The sequence below is a fragment of the Dermochelys coriacea genome, chromosome 26, assembly GCF_009764565.3.
Source record: "Dermochelys coriacea isolate rDerCor1 chromosome 26, rDerCor1.pri.v4, whole genome shotgun sequence".
In the NCBI taxonomy this organism is placed as follows: Eukaryota; Metazoa; Chordata; order Testudines; family Dermochelyidae; genus Dermochelys; species Dermochelys coriacea.
Window position 1 is genome coordinate 15,416,581 of NC_050093.1, and position 17,089 is coordinate 15,433,669.

Sequence of the window (17,089 nt, forward strand, 5' to 3'; positions counted from 1 at the left end):
GAGCAATTGGTTGATCAGAGGGGTGGGGTGTGTGTGTGAGAGAGAGAGAGAGAGAGAGAGAGAGAGAGAAAGTCTTGGGGCTGTGAACAAAGCGAGACCCTCCTGCAGCTTGGCTCCCCCATGTTTGGGGAACCAGGACTTTGCACATACACAAGATTGTGTCAAAGAAAACACCTGAGCCAATCCTCACCCCGTCACCCCCTGCACACACTCAGCTGCTCCTCACTTAGGCCCTGTGCTTTAGGCTTGTGCTCTGGAAAGGGGCCCTGCCACGGCCTCACAGCAAGACGGGGTCCAGCTGTGAATCAAACCCAGGAGTCCTGGCTGCCCTGAGGAGGGGTTGCCTGAATGCAGGCAGCAACCTCGGCTCAAGAATAACCTCACCCTCACCTGATCCCCCAGATGCTTTGTGTGGTCAGTTACACTGGCTGCCGGGGGGCAGCGTCTCCCCCCGAGCCTTGCAGGGGGCTGGTCGATAACACATGGCGAGCCTGCCTGGATCCCTTTAATGAGGGCTGGGCCAAATGCCAAGGCTGGGGGAGCCAGCAGCTAACCGAGCGCCGGCCGTTTGTTTTGTAATGCAATTATTTTGCAGGCACTAACAGGGTTCGCTGAAGCCCCGGACTAATGTGACCCGTGGCACATGCAAGAGGCAGGGCGGACGATAGCACGCCCTCGGTGCCCATCTCCAGCCCCCCCATCTCATCCCACTTCCGGGCGCTGCTCCCGCAGGCTCGCTCGCCTGAGATGGTTTTTGAAATCACTGGTTGCCTTGGCAACTCACATGGCCCAGCCGGAGCATGAGGTTCTGAGGCTGGGGGCGGCATCAGGAGGGCTGGGGGGAGGCTCCGGAGGTGGGCGAGGGGAGGGCAGGTACTCTCAGCGGAGTGACGCAATGGGATGGGGGTGGGTCCCCTCAGCCTGCCCACGGGGTAGCTGTGATGGGGGCACGGAATGGCAGGGTGGGACACGCTGGCCGAAGCTCAGTGCCAGGGAAAGGTCTCCCCAGCTGGCTTGGAGGGGCTCACAGCTGATCCCCGGGGGAGGGGCGCCTTTTCCAGAAGTGAGGCGTGTGTGTGGGGTGCCGGACGTTCACCGAGACCTGATCAGCCCTCAACGTATCAGTAACGTCACCAGCCAGGCTGGTTTATTATGAGCCATGAAACAGACGTCCCCCCATTGTTAATGCCCTAAGAACCAGGGGGTGAACCCCAGTGTCCTGGCCAATCCCAGCTCGGAATGGTCCAGCCCATTTACCCGACCGTTCATATTAGCTCCAGCAATCTTCTTCCCACCGCTGGGCCACATTAAAACCAGCTGCTGTGTTCTGCCCCAGAGGTGGCTGCATTCACTGCTGGGTGAAGTGCCATCGGATCCTTCGGTGGAAGGCTTGAGAGACTGGCAAAGAGCTAGTGGGGTTTCCATTTTGTGACAGCACGGGCAGGTCCCAGGCTCTGCTTTCTGCTGGGGATTGCACTGCGCTCTTCCCAGCGGCTGGCAAACACACACAGGTGCAAGGCAGCCTGGGCTAGCAGCATGAGTGCAGTGCTGGACAGCAGGGCAGCCCGAGCTTGGATTCTGGCCCTGCCCCTGATTCCTGGCGTGGGAGACATGGAGCAGCCCCTGCCATATGCGTGTGCCACCCATTCCCCTCTGTAGGTGTGGGACTGTGGGGAGCCCTGTGGTCCTGCCCCTCAGAGCCAAGGCAGGCTGGGCATGGCTTTCCCCATCTCTCCCAGCCTGGCCAAAGAGATCCCGGTGCAAAGAGATCCCATAGAGTGGGGCTGGGGTGTGTGCGTGCAAAGATACCCGAGTCCGGTCTGTGCTAACTTCCCTGCTGGTTGCATGGCCCCAGAAAGGGTGTTTCACTCGGCCAGAATCCCAGCTGGCTTTCCCGTGCCACCACCACGCCCTCTCTTGCAGCCCGGGTGAGGACCAGCAGCCGATAGCTCGGCCAACTCTCCCCAGACCTCCAGAGAGAAAAGCAGGAGCTGCCACAGCCTGAGCTAAAGATTCAGGGCTCCCTGGCTGGGATGGGCTCTGTGGCCTGGGCATGGGGTCAGGGTCACGCCCCACAGTACCAGTCCTGGGATGACCGTGTCTGGGAGGGGAGATGCTGCTCTCCATCGGGGCCGGCTGTTGAGCTCCATCCTGATCGCCCCACATCCGGCTGCCCCATGCACGGCTGTGATGCGCTGTGACTGAGAACAGAAGTGCAATGCAATCAGCTAGACCCAGCCAGACCAGGGCATGGGGCTAAACCCAGAGGGGCTGTGCAACGAGGGCCAGGACAGGTGGGAACATCCTTCCAGCGTTGTTTACATCCCCTCTTGGCCTCTTGGCCTGTGAGTTATCCCAGCTTGGTCTGCTCGGCCCACGTAAAGCCCACGATTGCAAAGAAGTCACAGCTTCCATGCCACCTCCCAGCCCTCCCACTTCAGTGCCATTGCCCCATTGCACTGACGGGCTGGCCGGCCTCTGCCCCCGTGGGTTTCTAAGGCCCAGTCTGCCCCACAGATTTGTCCTGATTTCAGTCACCAGTGCAGTGGCCCTGCCGTGGCCCCTCACACAGCTGCCACGGATCTCAAAGCACTTCACAAAGGAGACCAGGATCTTTATCCTCATTTCACAGATGGGGAAACTGAGGCAGAGAGCGAGGCAGTGATTTACTTGCCCCAAATCACTCAGCAGGCCAGTAGCAGCGCTGGGAATAAAACCCAGCTCTCCTGAGTCCCAGTCCAGTGCTCTATTCACTAGGCCGCACTGCTGGTTTGCACCGCTGCAGCCTGCTCCAGATTCAAGCAGGGAGGGGCAGCACTAGAGCAAACAGTGCGGCTGTCTGTCTATACTAGGGGTTGCAACAGTGCAGCTGGATCAACGGTTGGAATCAGGGCAAATTCCCAGGGCAAACTAGGCCTACATGACAGTTACCTTGTGCTCTGCAGCACAGCTGGGAGAACTATTGGTTCACTGAAGTTCCCCCCCTTTCCATGTCCACAGATACCTCCCAAGCAGCTGGGCCTCAGGCACTCTCCCACTCCCCAACCCACAGCATTGGAGACAGCCATGGGAGCAAATCTGGGGAGGGCACTTGTGAACGTCAGTCTGCAAAACACGTGGCTGTGTGTTTGCACCAGTGGCGCTCGGTGCTTTCCCTTTCCGCAGCTGTCCCCGGGAGCAACGGGTGACCGCAAGGGGCTGCTGCGAAGCAAGGGGGGGGACTTTGAGTCAGAGGCTGGCACATGCTCTTCTGGGAGGAAGCTGTGAGCACAATGTCATTGTCTATTTTCCAGGAGCTGGCGGGCTGAGCACGCTGTAGCAGTGGGTCTGCAATAGATGCCTAGTGGCTAATGCACAGGGGTAGCGCTCTGAAGACCTGGACTCTAGTCCTGGGTTTGTCCCTGATTTGCTGGGTCTCCGTAAAACAGGGGTAAGGATATCGACCAGCTTGGGAAAGAGCTAGGGATGATTATTACTTTACCACCCGCTAAATAGTTCCAGGATTTCAGTGGGGCACTGGCAGGCCAGTCCCACCCAGGCTAGCCTTGTTCCATTTCTTAACGTGATCAGAGTGGAAGGGAGCACCCACAGAGGGATGAATCCCTCTGTAGCAATGTGGAAGCCACACTGGCAAGATGGGGGGAGAGCCCTCGCCGCTGCATGTGCATAGCCTGCATGTAAAGTCTGCCTGGGTCACAATGAGGATAACAGTCTACTACTGCTGGTGGCTAATATGCTCCCCTTTTTAGCTCAAGAGGCAGAGATCAGCACTTTGGTGCTAAAGGCCCCAGGTTCAAAACTCTCTGCTAACCCCCAGTGGGGCCTGCTGCACATTCAGGGCCTCTGCATTGGCCTTCTTCCTGCTAAGCCAGTTCCTAATACACTCACTGCTCTTTTCCTTGAGACACCATAAACAAATGGGTGCGAATGCAGGAAGGACCTGATTGGCTGAGGGGCCACCCACCCGGGCTGGTAATTAGCCTCTCTGGCCCCATTTGATTTAATAATAGATTCACAGATCAACAGAGTCAGTCGAAGAGGCCAGGCACAGCTGTGCTCCTCAGCTGACTGCCCTTTGGACTGGGGCCTGCCCAGGCACCTGGGGCATGGGAGCGGCTGGGAGGGTCCTCTGGGGCGGGCTATGGTTACTTGTTAAAATGGGAGTTGTTGTGTTTCCCTTTGCCCTGATTGTCCCTGCCCCGCTCCCAGAGCCAGGAATGTGATTGTCAAAGCTCTGCGCTTGGATCCTGAGATCTCAAAGCGCTTTACTGACACTGCCCTGCCAGCTGGGCAAGTATCGCCATAGATCAGGATCCCATCATGCCTGGTGCTGTGCAGACACAGAATGAGAGCTGGTCCCTGCCCTGAAGAGCTCGCAGTCTAAACAGACCATGATAAAGGGGAAACTGAGGCACAGAGCGGGCACGTGACCTATCCATGGTCTTGCAGGAGATCAGCAGGAGAGCCAGGCATGAGTTTCAGACCACTGGACCACACTGCCCCTCATGTTACAGCTGGAGAAACTCAGGCTCAAAGACATTAAGTGACTTGCCTATGGTCCCTAGTTGCAGAGCCGGGGAGGGCTCGCACTGAGCTGGCACGTGGCAGCACCATGGACTAGCAGCCCGCTCCTGCTGCTGGCGACTTCCATGGAGCCTCCGCTTTTATTGTAAACGCTGCCAGCCTCTAGCGGTGACGACAGCCTTAGGAATGTGACCCGCGTGGAACCGATGCCGAGACGTCTGCACAGAGCCTGGGACGACCGCTGGGCGGGGTGCGAGCCAGGCCTGTACCTCGGAGCGGGGCTCACTCGGGTGCCCAGCGATGGCCAGCATCGTTCACGATTTCATCCCGCCGGTGGGACAGGAGTGGGAACAGCTCATTTTGCCCACGGCGGGGTGGTCACTACTTATGTTTCCCCAGTCAAGGAGTCAAGCACCTTGGCAGAGCCCATGGGCAGATCCACGCCCCACTGACGGGAGCCCAAGAGCTTCACACTCCCATTTCCAACATCTTCACAATCTCCTGCGAGCGGCGTCTTGTTCTGGGGACTTCCTTCGGCGGGGCTTATTGTGTGCGCGGGACTCATTGGAGGGGCAGAGGGCACACGTCCCCTGGCCCCCAATTCAATGCCTCAATCTCCTGGGAGGGTAGGAATTCCATCTCCTTTCCCCTGGGAATCAGGCGGGAGATCATCCGCTCCCTCTCCACAGCCCTGACTGGACTGGGGACTATGCTGCTCTTTGGGATACACTTGGACTGAGAGTTTGCCCCTTTTCTGCCACCAGCATTGGATTCGCCCCTCTGCCCTGCAAGGGTCCAGGGCCTTGCAGGTCGGCTTCCCAGTGACGGAGACATCCGTGATGCCAAGCCGGGCTGTACTCGATATGTCCCGTGTATATTTACACTGAGATCAGAGCAGAGGATGGCACAGGACTTTCAAAGCCATCACAGGCAGCCCCACCATAGAATCTCCTGTGTAAATGTATCAAGCAGGCCGAGCTGTTTGATGGACAAACACCACGCAGGGCAATTGTTTCTTCCGTGGATCTCAGACTGTGGGGTTCTCAGAGAGCGACTCTGCCTCAAGAATTGACCCGCTGGTGCCCAAGGCGGAGAGCAATCGCGCCTGCTATTCGCTCAGCTCCCTCTGCTCCAGACCGTGCACAGCCCCACGCTAGCCACAACACAGCATCTCTTCCCAAGATTCACTACTTGCTCGCACACTAAGAAATAGAACTGGAAAGACTAGGTGCAAAGGTGCCAACTGCTGACACCTGCCCTGGCGGTAACAAGCCCCGGGCCAACACCTCCGCCATTGACATCAATGGGCTACAGATCAGGCCTGCAATGCCATCCCAATTCCAGGCACGTTCGGATGCTGCATTTGCCATTAGGGTGATTAAAACTCAATGGGGTCAGAATCCACCAAGACCTCAGAGCTCTGAATGAGCATCCCTGTCACCTGCATCCCCAGTCTTCCTCCCAGTCCCCCTGCACCAGACAGACTCCTCCTCCCTGTTCCCCACCCCTTTCACCTCTCCTCCAGGACAACCCCCTTGGCCCTAACCCCCGAGGTGGAAGCCTTTGCCTGGATCCTTTGCGATGGCAGCTCCAGTCCGAAGCCATGCCCAGCTGCTGCGCCAGGCGCTGGAGGTACTTCTTGGTTCCAGTGCCTGGGGCAAGGTCTTCAGGTCCAGGTGTGGGTGAATCGGCCTTTGTGAGGGGGAGTGGGAGGAGATGTCCGCTATTCGTGTCTCCTCAGTGTGGTTCACGAGGGGAAGCGTCCCACAATGCAAAGCCGGAGGTTGTTTGGAGGCTGTGCAGCCCACTGGAGCTCAGAAGGAAGCTGAGGGGCAGGAGGAAGGTGACTGGGTGACATAGACCCGCATTTCTGTGCTGCGAAGCTGACCTGGAAAGTGGGTCAGTGCCCCTTCCTGATGATGGCCTCAAGGCCTGAAATGGCTTAACATCAGGAATGCCACATCTGGCCTTAGGTGGAAGAATCCTTGGGTGGCTCAGAGATGTGGATCGGGCCAATAGTGGGAGGATATCCTGTACTTAGCAAAGGCAGCTGGCTTGGAAAGCGCCAAAACTGCAAGGAAGCTGGTGGATGATTCAGTCCATGCAGCGAAGCGTTGGAAGCCCTTTCAAAGGGGCTGAAATAAAGCAAATATTGAATGAGTGAAGTGAAGTGACTAATGATACTTGGGCATGCAAAAATACTAGTTCAGAGCATTAATACTCAGCATGCAAAGAATCCTCGGTATGCTTCAAAGCACCAAGTAACACTTCCTAGATGCCAGTAACTCTTCAAAGGCTTACTACTAAATCATACTTGTATGCGAATAGTACATCCAAATTCTGCACAGTACTTTGGATACAAAGATCCAGAAATAATGCCTCCGAGGGTTTACCTGTTGTGAGCCAGAATTCAAAGTATGGGAGATACACTCACTACTCGACCCTTGTAACAAGCTTCAACCCGTTTTAAAAATGGGGAAACTGAGGCCTGGATAGGGCACTCCATGACTCTCGCAAGAGACACCATCAGAGCTGGGATCAGAACTCAGTTCCTGATTCCTGATTCCTAAATGGTAAGGCCAGAAGGGCCTATTTGGCTCATCCCATCCAATCGCCGGCGTAACCCAGCCCAGCGCCTCTCACTCAACCTGTTGCTTCTGCCTAGCTCAAGCAGATCTTTTAGAAAGAGACCCCATCTCCAAGCGACAGCGAATCCACCGTGTCCCTTGGGAAGCTGCGCCACTGGTTTATTGCTAGCTCCTGGGCCTGTGATCAGTCCACTGGGCCAAGCCCCTGTCTGAGCCTAAGCCATATTAATGAAGAGCAAACAAGCTGCTGGGTCTTGTCAGAGCTTGTTAGCTCAGCTCCTAGTCTCTGAAAGAGGTTTGCTCTTTACTCTCTGCACAGAGATATCCAGGAATTGCGGGCTGGGATTGACACTGATTGATGCCCTCCTTCCAGGGACAGCGCTGGCTCTCCCCGTCCCCAGCTGTGCCAGAGGCCGCCTGGGTCATTCTCTGCGCTCCCCGCCAGCTGCCTGAACCATGGCTGCTGAATCTGCCTTGAGCCACGGGGAGGAAGGCGAGAGGGGCAGGCGCACAGGGAGAGGGGGCTGGGCATATGGAGCACAGATGGGCAGTTAACCCACTGCTTTGTGAGCCCAGGAGGGGCTGGAGGAGGAGAGGGCATTGGGGAAGGGTCCTTACTAGGAGGCAGCGCTGCACAGACCAGCAAAGGGGCTAGGAAGAGGCTGCCCCATAGGATCGCAGGGTCCCTCCCGCCCTCAACTGGCAAAGCCCTGAGAAGTTCCCAGACTCCATGGTGAAGAGGCTCTGGCTCAGCCCCTCCCGCCCCATGGAAAGAGCCACCGCCTCTTGCATCAGCCTGGCGGAGGAGCCACCCAGACTGCCCGCGCCTGGCCATGCTGACCCCCAGTGAGAGCAAGGCTTGCTGCTTTCCAGAGGCCCCGAGAGCAGGGGCAGGGCCTGGAAGGCAGCTGTGCATTGGGGAGAACAGCTCGCTCCTGGGCGTGGCGAGGGACACTGTGACCTGCTGGGCTGCGCTGGATCAGCTCCAGCACTGGTGAGTCTTCGGCTTCCTTGCGTCATGCAGGAAAGTGTAACGGTCAAAATGTCCACAAAAGGGCGCTGGGCCTGAGACCAACCAGGATTAACCCTTCCCAGCACCCGGGCTGGCCCAGAGCCAGCAGATGCGGCCCGACTCTGACTGCAGCAGACTGGCTTGGCCCATGCATGTCACTAAGGAATAGATGGTGGCAATTACCCGTCTCCTTAACCTTTCCTCCCTTCAACCCCGAACAATCCCAGGGGTGACTTTACTAGGCACTGTTGATATGGAGGTAGGGTTGCCAAGCCTCCAGGATTGTCCTGGAGTTTCCTGGAATTAAAGATGAATATTTAATTAAAGATTATGTGATGAAACCTCCAGGAATACGTCCAACCAAAATTGGCAACCCTACATGGAGAATTGGGAGCCCACTGCCTGAAAAATCTTGACAGTGCCAGCCTTGTTCCCACTGGGGAGGGAAAGGATGGCCCAGTGGTTACAGTGGTAGCCTAGCAGCTGGCAGACCTAAGGTCAGTCCTTGGCTCTGCTACAGGCTTCCTGTGTGACCCAGGGTGCTGTGCCTTGGTCCCTGGCCATACAATGGGATAACAGCCCTGCTGTCCAGTAGGGACGTGCGAGGGTAAATATATTAGAGGGTTTGAGGTGCTCCCAATAATCTCTGGTGCCATCTCTGCAGTGTGCACGCTCAGCTCCTGTTTTGGAGATTTCCTTCACACCCAGCTGGAGCAGGCAGGCAGCAGAACCCTGCCCAATTCCATCACCCTCAAGGGGGCTTCTGTGCCCACTGTTACTGTGACGCCCCCACCTGCCCTGTGTCTCCTGGCCCTTGCCCGCCGATGGGCATCACACATCACACAGCTGCCCAGACCGTCAGAGCAACAGCAGGGATAGAACTCGCCCCTGCCACCAGAACCTCGCCAGAAGCTGCCGGCAGGATAGGAGGGTGACACACGGCCAAGCCGGTCTGAGTCTATCCAGAAGGGGATACGACAGCCATTACAATATCAAGATTATACCCTCATGTGATTTTGAAACGTCAGCAGTCACTCAGCCTCCGAAGAATTAGACGTGTTTTGCTTTCCTATTGGCAAATGCCATTTTATATAATCCCATTAACATTCAGGAGCGATGCCAGCTGCTTTCTATCTCTGCATCCTGCAGGCTGCACCTGTCTCCCATCACAGAGCTGTCCAGACCTGCTCTGAGCCTTGGAAAGTGCATGCATCGAAAGTGCTGAGTCACTCGCAGGAGGCTACTCCGGGAAAGGTTAGGTGGAAGAGATATAAGCTCCCTCTCTCCCCAGGGGCGTCCTCCCAACAAAGCCAGCCTCTGCAGCCAACAGACCGAATGGCTGGAGAGATCCCATTCACTCAGGGCGCAGGGTGTGGAGCTCTGGTCTGTCAGTTCTAAAGACACAGGCCCTCACCGTTTGAACTAACAGAGGCATTGCTTAGCTAATCTTAGTAGCAGATGCCTTATTCTCTTTGCAGCCCGTCCTCTACTGGGCAGTGTTACAGATCTATTTATTAACAGAGGTCTGTCCATTGCACACAGGGGCTCTATCTCATATGGGGAAATTATTGATCAATCGATCTATTAACAGAGGAATCTATCCATCACACACAGGGGATCTAGCTAGCTAGCTATAGACTACTGCTGAAATCTGTCTGACCTCCCTATCTGTGATATCAATAGGGGGTTGATAATCATGACATCTATTCAGCCAGCTCTCACTTCTCCCAGTGGAAAAATCATTGCATACTTCACATACTTAAACAAACACGGTTCCTGGGTGTGGCTCTACCCCATCTGGCATCATGACAAAAGTCCCTTTAAATTTCAGCAAGAGCAGGATCTGGCCCAAAGAAGTTTCCTAGAAGATGCAGTCCAGAATGGGATAATGGCAGAGGTTGGAGATGGTAAATTGGGTTCCTCCAGCCCAGCCAAAAGGACATGGGATGATAACCTGATCTGCTATTATTTCCTTCAGACAGGTACAGAAGGTCCAATCCCTTCCCCGCTGCTTGGATGTCTTGTTGACAGGCGCGTCATCTGAATGGGCCAAGGACAGCCAGCGTTGTGCAGGAGGTCAGACTAGATGATCATAATGGTCCCTTCTGATCTTAAAGTCTATGATTCGATGATTAAGCAGTTAAGGGACCATGTGTCCAGGCCACTATGCAATGCTATAGGGGAAGAAGGGTCCTGTTTTCAGGACCCGACTAGGGATTCAGCAAACCTGGGTTCACATTCAGGTTCCCTGTGTGACTTTGGGCAAGTCCCTTAGTCTCTCTGTGACTCAGTTCCCCTTCTGTAGAATGGACATGACAGCCCTGCCCTGCCTCCCTGGGCTGTGTGAGGATCAATACAATACAGATTGTGAGACAACAGATAACCCTGTGGAGGGGGCTGTGTAAGTACTAGAATCATAGATTCCAAGGCTAGAAGGTCCTTTCTGATCACCTAGTCCGAACTCCTGTATCACACAGGCCAGAGCCCTGCCCCCACAATAATTCCTAGAGCAATCGGTTAGAAAACATCCAGTGTTGATTTAAAAATTCCCAGTGATGGAGAATCCACCACAACTCTGGGTAAATTGTTCCCCTGGTTAATTACTCTCATTGATAAAAATTTACACCTTATTTCCTGTCTGTATTTGTCTAGCTTCAACTTCCAGACACTGGATTGTGTGAGACCTTCCTCTGTGAGGCTGAAAAGCCCAGTATTAAATATTTGCTCCCCATGTAGATACAAGTCACCCCTTAACCTTCTCTGTGTTAAGCTAAATAGATTAAACTCCTTGAGTCTATCGCTATAAGGCTTATCCTTTAATCACTCTTGTGGCTCTTTCTCTCCTCCTCCCCCTCCATCCTTCCACAACAGGTTATAACCATGGTGGGAATCATCCCCCCTCGGCTTAGTAGAACCAACTGGATCAAACTTATGCTTATCAATGAGCAATGCCAATTCCTCCTAAAGAGAGACCGGTGAGAGTGTCGCCTGCAGAACCACTCAGCTACCAGGAAGCTCCAGAGATCAGCCATGAGCTTTTAGAGAAGTTTGCCTCCAGGTCACGGGTTCCAGGCCAGCTCAGGGTGGGAATGGCTGGCAGGTCTTTGGTGGCCCTGGAGTTGGCAGGTCTCAGCCCAGTTTTTAGCAGACAGGTGCCCACATCCCACACACTACCATCACAGCAGGACTCCACCTGGTAGGCTCAGCCAGGAGGCTGAATCCCTCTGTGGTTCCTCCAGGTCAGGACTGAGGGATATTGGCAGCACAGCAGCTGGGAAGTTCACCAGCTGCTGGTGGGTGCGACCTGATGTGGAGATGAGAGCAGAGCTCAGGCTGCACCTTTTACCAGCGCAAACGTCACCATTTATTACTCTTATGGAAAATCCACCCAGCTCTTCCCTGAAGATGGCAATGTGGCCACTGCTCTACGTGCTCGCTGGGCTGCTGGGGAAGGATCTCAGAGTGCTCTGTGCTCCGCTGGCACGGCTGTCGCGAACATTGAACATGGAAGCAGAAACTGTGCCCGTGGCAGAGCTCCTGAGCTACATATCAAACAAACAGAAAGCACCCACCCCTCGCAGCCCGCAGGAGGCTCTCAACCAGGAGCCCAACCATGCTGTGGGTGGTAAACCCTGCCGTTAAAAACTCCTTTCATTGCTATGTTTAAAAAAGGACATTACAATATTTCTATGAATATGTGCTTTTGAAAAACCCCATCGCAGCCTAATTGACAGTGTCCCTGGAAGTTAGGGATGCAGGTAACATACTGAAAGGACAGGACAGCAAGAGGAGCCACTTTGCTGTCCTGGCCCTAAACCTCATCTCTGGCTGGATTTTGAATATTTTTGCCATAAGGACAACATCTGACTTTTAAAAAAATACTGCCTGAGATGTAAATATTGACATCATAAATCCAATTGTTTATGTGTATACGAGTGTGGCAGCGGAAATGACTGTATCTGTGTGTCCCCCTTGTCATCTGTTGGGGTGGAAGCCTTACAAATTCATGAGAAATTGGCCTTATCTTTGCCTAGACACATTATTTGTTCAGCTGGTCCAGAGATTTATAAAAAGGGGCAGTCAATGAGATTTTGTGTGTGTGTAACCACAGGAGGGAAGTCAGCAGGAGACAAGTGCTAGAGCAATGCAGATCACAGCCCTTTAATGTGCATTTCACCTGGAATCTCTTGCCTGGCCCCACATGTCAGATGATGAAACCAAAATGCAGTCTTCAGCACAAATGCAATCAAGCCACTGAATTCTACCAGTGCAACCCCAAGTGTCAAATTCAGAGACACAGGCCACAGGGCTCATCCGGGCTGCAGCGACGTGATAAGGTTATAAACAGGGCCCACGTCGGAAGGCTGTGGACGGTCTCCCTCCCGCCTCAGGCCATCTCCTCCTCCTATCCCCTCCATGGGTGGAATCTCGCCTTGCTCCTGCACCTGAGCCAGTCCCATTGATCCTGCCGTAAGAGGAGGGAGCCCCACTGACCAAGTTCACCCCAACAGGTGGCTTTCGTCTGAGCACTGCCCCCCCATGGCCTTGCTGCCATGCCCAAGCCGTGCTCCCACCGTGAAGGCCTGGATCCCAGGGATCGGGGCCTTACTCCATCCCAGGCACCCACAGACCCCTCCGGATCCACGTGGCCAGGCCCAGGGGCTTCTCCAACAACGGCCCCTTGGCAGTGGACGGTGCCTGGGCACGGGGAGGGAGACGACAGGGCAGGTGGTGCCATGTCCCAGGCGAGGGCTGGGCAGCAGGTGTGTTGGTCACTGAGCGCAGATGCTGCCTTAGCCCCGCACCTGACAGAGCACATGGGTACAGGGCTAGGGGGGTATATGGCGGGGTGGCTCGGTGGGGTACGTGGCACGTGGGTACAGGGCTATGGGTGTATTCGGCGGGGTGGCTCGGTGGGGAACGTGGCATGTGGGTACAGGGCTACGGGGTATACAGCGGGGTGGCTCAGTGGGGTATGTGGCATGTGGGTACAGGGCTACGGGGGTATATGGCAGGCTAGTTCTGTGGGGTACATGGCACGTGGGTATAGGGGTATGGGGGTATACAGCGGGGTGGCTCGGTGGGATACGTGGCATGTGGGTACAGGGCTACGGGGTATACGGCGGGGTGGCTCGGTGGGGTACGTGGCACGTGGGTACAAGGCTATGGGGGAATACGGCGGGTTGGCTCGCTGGGGTACATGGCATGTGGGTACAGGGCTATGGGGGTATACGGCGGGGTGGCTCGGTGAGGTACGTGGGTACAGGACTAGGGGGTATATGTCGGGGTGGCTCAGTGGGGTATGTGGGTACAGGGCTATGGGGGTATACGGTGGGGTGGCTTGGTGGGGTACGTGGCATGTGGGTACAGGGCTATGGGGGTATATGGCGGGGTGGCTTGGTGGAGTACGTGGCATGTGGGTACAGGGCTACGTGGGTATATAGCAGGGTGGCTCGGTGGGGTACGTGGGTACAGGGCTAGGGGGTATACGGCGTGGTGGCTCGGTGGAGCACATGGCACGTGGGTACAGGGCTAGGGGGTATAGAGGGGGTGGCTTGTTGGGGTACATGGCACGTGGGTACAGGGCTAGGGGGTATACGGCGGGGTGATTCAGTAGGGTATGTGGCATGCGGGTACAGGGCTACGGGGGTATACAGCTGGGTAGCTTGGTGGGGTATGTGCCATGTGGGTACAGGGCTAGGAGGGTATACGGCGGGGTGGCTCGGTAGGTACGTGGCACATGGGTACAGGGTTAGGGGGGTATACAGTGGGGTGGCTCGGTGGGGACGTGGTACGTGAGTACAGGGCTGGGGGGTATACAGCGGGGTGGCTCGGTGGGGTACGTGCCATGTGGGTACAGGGCCATGGGAGTATATGGTGGTGTGGTTTGGTGGGGTATATGCCATGTGGGTACAGGGCTATGGGGGTATACGGCAGGGTGGCTTGGTGGGGTGCATGGCACATGGGTACAGGGCTAGGGCGTATAGAGGGGGTAGCTCGGTGGAGTACGTGGCACGTGGGTACAGGGCTAGGGGGGTATACGGCAGGGTGGCTTGGTGGGGTGCCTGGCACATGGCTACAGTGCTAGGAGGGTATACGGGGGGTAGCTCAGCGGGGTACGTGGCACATGGGTACATGGCTAGGGCGGTATACGTGGGTGGCTCAGGGCTGGGTGGGGTATACAGGCTGTGGCTGGGTGGGGTATGGGGCACGTGGGTATAGGGCTGGGGGGTATACGGGGGTGGCTGGTGGGGTACGGGGCACGTGAGTACAGGACTGGGGGGTGTATGGGGGTGGCTGGCTGGGGTACGGGCAAGTGGGTACAGGGCTGGGGGTATACGGGGGGTGGCTGGGGGGTACAGGTCACCTGGGTAGAGAACTGGGGGGTGTATGGGGGTGGTGGAGGGTACGGGCACATGGGTACTGGACTGGGGGGTGTACAGGGGGTGGCGGGGGGGATACGGGCACGTGGGTACAGGACTGGGGGGTGTACGGCCAGTGGCTAGGGGGTACGGGCACCTCGGTTCAGGGCTAGGGGGGGTCTATCTGGGGTGGGTACGGGCACCTGGGTACAGGGCTAGGGGGTATATCTGGGGTGGCTGGGGGGGTACGGGCACGTAGGTACAGGGCAGGGGGGTGTATGAGGAGAGCTGGGGGGTATGGGCACATGGGTACTGGGCGGGGGGGTACGGGGCACATGGTACAAGGCTGGGGGGGTTCGGGGGTGGCTGTGGGGGTACGGTGCATGTGGCACAGGGGTGGCAGGGGGGTATGGGGCATGTGGTAGAGGGCTGGGGGTAGGGGGTGGCGGAGGGTACGGGGCACGTGGGTACAGGGCTGGGGGGTACGGGACACGTGGGTACAGGGCTAGGGGGGTCTATCTGGGGTGGCTGGGGGGGTACGGGCATGTAGGTACAGGGCAGGGGGGTGTATGAGGATAGCTGGGGGTATGGGCACATGGGTACAGGGCGGAGAGGTACGGGGGTGGCTGGGGGGCTACGGGGCATGTGGTACTGGGCTGGGGGGATTCGGGGGTGGCTGTGGGGGTACGGTGCATGTGGCACAGGGGTGGCAGGGGGGTATGGGGCATGTGGTAGAGGGCTGGGGGTACGGGGGTGGCGGGGGGTACGGGGCACATGGGTACAGGGTTGGGGGTGTATTGGGGGTCACAGGGGGGTGAGGGGCACGTGGTACAGGGCTGGGGGGGTACTGGGAGTGGCGGAGGGGTGAGGGGCACGTGGTACAAGGCTAGGGGGTGTATGGGGGTGAGGGACACATGGGTACAGAGCTGGGGGGTTCGGGGGTGGCGGGGGTACGGGGCACGTGGTAGAGGGCTGGGGGGTGTATGGGGGTGAGGGGCACATGGTGCAGGGCTGGGGGGTGTATGGGGGTAGCGGGGGGGTTAGGGGCACATGGTGCAGGGCTGGGGGTTGGCGGGGGGGTACGGGGCACATGGTGCAGGGCTGGGGGGTGTATGGGGGTGGCGGGGGGGTGAGGGGCACGTGGTGCAGGGCTGGGGGGTGTATGGGGTTGGCAGGGGGGTGAGGGGCACATGGTGCAGGGCTGGGGGGTGTATGGGGGTGGCGGGGTGTGAGGGGCACGTGGTAGAGGGCTGGGGAGTGCATGGGGGTGGCGGGGGGGGTGAGGGGCACATGGTGCAGGGCTGGGGGCTGTATGGGGGTGGCGGGGGGGTGAGGGGCACGTGGTAGAGGGCTGGGGGGTGTATGGGGGTGGCAGGGGGGTGAGGGGCACATGGTAGAGGGCTGGGGGGTGTATGGGGGTGAGGGGCACATGGTGCAGGGCTGGGGGGTGTATGGGGTGGCGGGGGCGTGAGGGGCACATGCTAGAGAGCTGGGGGGTGTATGGGGGTGGCGGGGGGGTTAGGGGCACATGGTGCAGGGCTGGGGGTTGGCGGGGGGGTACGGGGCACATGGTGCAGGGCTGGGGGGTGTATGGGGGTGGGGGGGGGTGAGGGGTACGTGGTGCAGGGCTGGGGGGTGTATGGGGTTGGCAGGGGGGTGAGGGGCACATGGTGCAGGGCTGGGGGGTGTATGGGGGTGGCGGGGTGTGAGGGGCACGTGGTAGAGGGCTGGGGGGTGTATGGGAGTGGCGGGGGGTGAGGGGCACATGGTGCAGGGCTGGGGGGTGTATGGGGGTGGCGGGGGGGTGAGGGGCACGTGGTAGAGGGCTGGGGGGTGTATGGGGGTGGCAGGGGGGTGAGGGGCACATGGTAGAGGGCTGGGGGGTGTATGGGGGTGAGGGGCACATGGTGCAGGGCTGGGGGGTGTATGGGGTGGCGGGGGCGTGAGGGGCACATGCTAGAGGGCTGGGGGGTGTATGGGGGTGGCGGGGGGGTGAGGGGCACATGGTGCAGGGCTGGGGGGTGTATGGAGGTGGCGGGGGGGTAAGGGGCACATGGTGCAGGGCTGGGGGGTGTATGGGGGTGGCGGGGGGGTACGGGGCACATGGTGCAGGGCTGGGGGGTGTATGGGGGTGGCGGGGGATACGGGGCACATGGTGCAGGGCTGGGGGGTGTATGGGGGTGGCGGGGGGTGAGGGGCACGTGGTAGAGGGCTGGGGGGTGTATGGGGGTGGTGGGGGGGGTGAGGGGCACGTGGTAGAGGGCTGGGGGGTGTATGGGGGTGGTGGGGGGGTGAGGGGCAGGTGGTAGCGGGCTGGGGGTGTATGGGGGTGGCGGGGGGTGAGGGGCACGTGGTAGGGGGCTGGGGGGTGTATGGGGTGGCGGGGGGGTGAGGGGCACATGGTGCAGGGCTGGGGGGTGGCGGGGGGTGAGGGGCACGTGGTGCAGGGCTGGGGGGTGTATGGGGGTGGCGGGAGGGTGAGGGGCACGTGGTGCAGGGCTGGGGGGTGTATGGGGGTGGCGGGGGGGTGAGGGGCACATGGTGCAGGGCTGGGGGGTGTATGGGGGTGGTGGGGGGGTGAGGGGCACGTGGTAGAGGGCTGG